General features: G+C 49.9%; 1 protein-coding gene across 4 annotated transcripts in view; it reads left to right on the forward strand.

The window, feature by feature from the left end:
- The window catches only part of CDK12 (cyclin dependent kinase 12), a 135436-nt gene extending 130176 nt beyond the window's left edge, over positions 1-5260 (forward strand). For 2 of the 4 annotated variants that reach the window (XR_003550608.1, XR_335623.3), the window contains exon 19: positions 4882-5260. The gene's annotated coding sequence lies outside the window, so the exon portion shown is untranslated. Of the gene's footprint in view, positions 1-1344; positions 1461-2732; positions 3927-4881 lie in introns of those variants that run through there. The other 2 variants (XR_335621.3, XR_003550609.1) reach the window with 2 other exon arrangements.
- Positions 5261-5857: the final 597 nt, after the last annotated feature.

Consider the following 5857-nt stretch of genomic DNA (forward strand, 5'->3'; position numbering starts at 1 on the left):
GGTGGTAAAACCATGTGAAAGGTATACCAGAGCAGTACAGGCTGCTGCTCTTTGAAATGTCTGAGGAGTTGGGTGTTAAGCCTCAGCCAGGTTATTAGAGCAGAGGGAACACAGGATTCAGGCACTGCAAGTCCTCTGGAGTTGTACTCTAGACCGTGGGACACGAGATGGAAAAAATTACCTCTGGGAGGTATCCAGGCTCCATCCCAGCTTGCTCTGGCTCTTTTGCCGCCCTTACCGACTGACCTCAAACAGTATTCCCGAGTGTGCAGGGAGTTAAAAGTTAGGCCAGGCTTCAGAGCTCCTTGTGCCCTGGCCCCTCCCCATTCCTAACCCTGTACAAGCACACAGATAGTTGCCCACCACCAGCCTCAAGCATCATTCCAACCCAGCTCAGAGCCAATACACATTTCTGTGCCCCTTCTCCTGACAGTACCCCTCAGCACCCAGTTATCTGGGGTCAGGAATCTGGAAGCCATTCTGAGCAGTGTTGTTCTCTCTGACCCCACCTGTTCTCTGGGCTCCTAATGAAGCAGGGAACTCAGGCTGCAGGCCAAGTCCTTGTGTCCTCATCAAAGGCAACATCTGTCCCCTCCTAGAAGATAGCCCTGGAGGGAGGAGGGGAGACAGGCACAAGGGAAAAACCCTGATCTTGCCTGGGCCCTCACCCCAGATTCCACTGCAGGCATGGATTGGGGGCGATGGCCAAGACAGCCACCAAGGCCTGCACTCACAGTGTGCCCCTGCCCAGGCCTTTGTGCCTCTGTGCCCTGCCACAGGAGAGCCCCTCCCGGGCTCACCCAGCTACCTGGGCTGCTGCTGCTGCCAAGCGGCCTTCTTTTATTCATGCGTTGTTTTATTGCTGGCAAATGCTGCTGCTTGCCGCTGTTGGAGGCGTTCCTGCCAAATCCATCCCAACATCTTGGCCTGGCATCAGGGCGGCATGCTAATGTGGAAATTTAAAGAGCCGCTCGGCTTTAAATCGGAATTTTAAATGAGCAGCAGTGCTCCAAGGGGACCCGGGCAAAATCGAACAGTATCTGATCCACTCTCCTCCTCCTCCCACACCCCCAGCATCACCCCCAAGTTCCATCTCTCCTTTTGATTTGGACACTACACAGGGGGTAGCATAAGACTCTCATCTAGAAGAGAGAGCTTCCAGGGCAGAGGGATTGGTTTAATATTGGGTCATCTAGGCCAGTAAGGAGCTAGGATCCCCCACTCAGTACCAAAAAGGGATCCACTGCTTGCTGTCATGGGCAGATGTAGGCAGGAACCTCTCCACAGGGAGCAGAGCTGGGGGTGGTAAAATTAAGGTTACTTCCTCACTCTCCATTTTACCAGGAAACAAGAAGACGGTCTGCTCAGCAGAGAATGGGAAAAGTGGAACTCCATGAAGACACTCAGGCACAATACACGCTTGTGCACTCTGGAACGTGTGCGCTTAGCTGTGTGTGCAGGTTGGGATGCTTGGTGAAGCCCCTGCAGCATGTGTGTACATAACTCACACATCACTCATGCTTGGAGAGAAATTACTCACACATGCAGGGTAGTCTTTTCATATCCAGGCCAATGTTCTTTTTTTTTTTTTTTAAGAAAGATTTTTGTTGTAGAGTGCTTGCGCTCACCAGAGAGACAGAAACAGAAAGCAAGAAATCGCCCCCTTGGGGGGATGGCCATGCCACAATCCCTTCTCCATTCTTCTCTTGGGATTTTGGGCATGCATGCACACATGCCCAGTGTGAGTTTCAAGCCGCTGGGTCAGGGACTCAGACCGCAATTGTCTATGTTGGAGTCCAGCAATGTAACTATTACACCATCTGCAGGTCCCTCCGGGCCACTGTTCTAACCCAGCACAAGCTGACTTTTGCAGGTTGCTAGCCTGAACTCTGCCCCAGGTTTTTCCATGGATTGTAATTCCCCGGCTCCTGAGTCATCTATGACAGAGCCCCACACCTCTTCTGCCAAGATGGGGGCAAGGAGCAACCAAGGTTATCCTGTGCACCTGTCTTGGCCATGGTGCGGGGCCTTCTCTGGTGACCTCCAGATGACAGGCTCAGACATTTGAGTTGAGAGAGGTGCTGGGCACATCCTTGATTTCAAAGGGAAGAGGGGGGCTCATGGGAAGTGAACAGTCACACATGTTGACCACAACTTTACCCCATATTAGGCTGCCAGGCCACGGGATGCTCCAGACCTTCTCCAGAATTCCCCCTCCCTCAAAGAAGGAGCCAGCTCCTCCAGGGCCTGTGTGGCTGCCAGCCAAGAGGCTTGGGGCAGGCCTGGGGCATGCAGCTGGCACCTGCCCACAAGATCCCTAAGGAAACCCTCCTCCCCCACTCTCATAGCCCCATTCAGATGGCCCCTGGGCTACAGGGAGACCAAACTCACTGCTGTCCATTCCCAGAGAAAACTCAAAGCTGGAAAGTCTCCCTTTCTATTCCAACGTGCTCTGAGATCCTCCTCCCAGATCAAATACACTCAGGACCCAGAAGGCAATTTTTCCAGGCAGGATCAAACAATATAGTAGGGGTTGAACAGGGGCTAGGTAAGGGACTTGATGGGGGAAATGTGGGGCGGAATTCTGGGAAAGTTGCTGAGGTTAGGAGATGAGCAACTCCATGTGAGTGAGATTGGACTGGGGGACATAACAGGGAGGGTACTAAATGAGTCTGCCTCTCATCAAATTAGCAACATGCAAATAATATGCAAATAATACCCTCTTTGTTTAGAGACCACAGGACTGGTGCTTTTTGGAAGTGGATTGCAGAGGGACCTCTAAGCATCATATCTGAGACCCTTGGACACAAGACACCCAGACTTAAGAGGCCAAAGTGTGGCCATCTGGTCCTAGTTTATTCCCTAGATAGGCTCACTTTCTGTGGGCCTCAGTTTCCCTGTGTGTGAAATGGCAAGACTGTACTGAATGGTGTCTGAGGCTTCTTTTTGGTACTGGCAGGTTGAAGGGGTTAATTCCTTCTGGGTCAAAGTTAAGCCCTTGGCTCTCCTGTCCCTGCTGCCCACTTCAGCAGTTCTGTCACGCCACGCCACCTCCCAAGCCTCCACACACCTGCCATCCCGAACTGTGAGGAGTTCCCGAAGGCAGTGTTCTCTCCCACTGCCTGCCTTTATCCACGCTGCTTCCTGTCCCAGAATGCCCTCCCTGTTTTAGCCCTTTACCTGGCTCACTCCTCCAAGCTTGATGGCCTTACCTGTCCTCCTCCTCCACTCCCTGGTTCTGGCAAGGCGCCTCCTTTCTGAGTGCCTCTGTGCACTGTTTGCCTCTCTGTTTTCCCACTAGACTATGAACTCCAGGGTCCTGCTCAAAACTGAATCTCGCGTATACGTTTATTAGTTTCCTGGTTACTGTATTAAATTACCAAACCTCAATGGTTTAAAACAACAGAAATATATGCTCTCACATTTTGTAGGTCAGAAGTTCACCATTAGTTTCACTGGGCCAAAATTAAGGCGTTGGCAGAACTATGCTTTCCCTGGAGGCCTAGGGAAGAATCTGTTTCTTGCCTTTTCCAGTGGCTGCTAGCATTCCTTTGCTTGTGACCTTGTCACTCCCAATTTCTGTCTTTGTCTTCAGTTGCCTTCTACTCTATTGCATGTGTCTTTCTTATAAAGACACCTTGTCTTTTTTTTTTAAGAATTATTTTATTTAACTTTATTTATTTATTTTAATTTGACCAGAGAGGGACACATACAGAGAGAGAGAGATAAAGTGGAACCGAGAAAGCAAACCACCAGGTCTGGGACTCAAACCACAGTCGGCCATGTAGGAGTCCAGTGCCCTTCACTGTGACGCCACCTGCCAGCCTCCTTTGTCTCTTTCTTGTAAGGACACTTGTGATAGCATTTTGGGCCCACCTAGAATAATCTTCCTGCTACAAGCTTCTTAATCACATCTGCAAAGACTCTTTTTCTACATAAGATAACTTTCCAAGATTCTGGGGATTAGGACTAAATTTATTTTTGGGAGCAATTATCAGACTACCAAAATAAGCAAAGACGTGTTTCAGTTTACCATTTATTAAGTACCAGCCAGCGCCAGACACTGCACATACATTTTTCTTCACCTCATTTAAGTCTCACGATAACCCCAAAAGGTACTTTTTTTTTTTTTAATTGTTAGAGGGTATGTGTGCTCACCAGAGAGAGAGAGGAGGAAAACAACCCTCCAACGCCCCAGTGGGGTATAGTCACAACACAGTGCCTTCTCATTTCTTCATTCTGTTGGGATTTTGAGTGCAGTGTGTTCTCAAGTCAGTAGGTCCAGGACTCCAACTGCAACTGGCCATGTGGGATCTGGCTCCCTTACCCATGAGGCTAAGAGGCTGGCCCCTAAAGGTAAATATTAATACTTTTATTTTATAGATGAGGAAACAGGCTCAAAGAAAGTCAGTCACCTCCCTCAAGTCACATAGATGGCAAATGACAGTCTGGATTTTTTTTTTTAGAATTTTTAATTTAATTTTATTATTCATTCATTTATTTTAATTTGATCAGAGAGAGAGAGACAGAGAAGAAAAGTGAGAAAGCAAGCCACCAGGTCCAGAACTCAAACCATGTTGGCCACATGGGATTGTCCAGCACCTTAACCACCACACCATCTGCTGGTCCCTGACAGCCTGGGTTTAAAACCAGATACATTTGGCTCCAAAGCCAATATGCTTTTTTGCCTCACCAATAGCCTCTGAGCCTTCCCCGGGCCCTCGCTTGAATGGTTGTGCAGAAAGAGAAAGATAGGTGGACGAGAAAAGGGAAGATGAAACCCAGCCTTCCTAGTGATCTTGACTCAAGCTTTCTTTTGCCAAAGCTCCCTTACTGCCCCTTTAAGGCCTCCCCCCCACTAACCCTGACCCCTTGTTTCAGAAGCCTGGAATCCCCTCAGTTTGCAGCCCCTTGCCAACTACTGCTGCCCAGAAGGGTGGCACAGTGCCTGGACTTCAGGAATGAGTTATCAATTCACAGAACCAGAGGGACATCTGGAGGTCATCTCACCTAGCCTCTGCCCACGTCTGTGCCTGCCCATGAGAACAGGGGCAGACAGGGTCAGGATAGTGGGCAACAGAAGAGCAACGGACCCATCTCTTCCTTTACCTACCTTTTCTCCTTTCTCACTTTATGCAATTTATTTTGGGAGTTCCTCACTCAGATCTAATCTTCCAGGCATAATGAGAGCTGGCCAGAGTCAAAAGCTCTATGGCCTAGGCCTAGATTCTCCAAAAAATAAAATGAGATTTTTGGCTAAGTCTCTTCACCTCTCTGGACCTCTAATTCTTCATTTTAAAAATGGGGTAGATAATGGTGATAATAATAATACCCATCTCCCTGGGCTATTGGGGAATAACAGCCCAGAAAAGACACGTTTAACCCAGGGCCTAGCAAGGCCTAGCAAGGCGTTGTGGGATATTTTGTAACAGCCCCTCCAACCTCCAGCCGAGGCCCAGTCCTGGATAACACCACTCTGCTCACCTCAGCCAATCTTACGCGCTAGACTGAATTCCTCCTGGCAGGATCTTGTTCATTTTTTAATCACCGCTCTTTCTTTTTCCCAGTGTCTAGCCAGCCAGTGCTTGGGCACGTAAGGCTCAATATACAGTTGATAAATGAAGGAGTGCGGGTATGACCCCCAAGTCCCACCACCAACCCTTCTCCGCACGACCCTCTTCCCTGGAGTCCTGGCAGCGGCAGCCAAAGGAGGCGCTGCAGCTTTAAGATTTCTCCTGGGCGTCTTGGTTGCCAAGGCGCGGTTGCCAGGGGCCTGCGCCGAGCTGCGTCCGGCCTTCGCGCGCCGACTCCGGGTTGCCGCCGCCGCCGCCGCCGCCGCAGCAGCAGCCACCGACCG

Source organism: Tupaia chinensis, unplaced genomic scaffold (genome assembly GCF_000334495.1).
Source record: "Tupaia chinensis unplaced genomic scaffold, TupChi_1.0 Scaffold000477_1, whole genome shotgun sequence".
In the NCBI taxonomy this organism is placed as follows: Eukaryota; Metazoa; Chordata; class Mammalia; order Scandentia; family Tupaiidae; genus Tupaia; species Tupaia belangeri.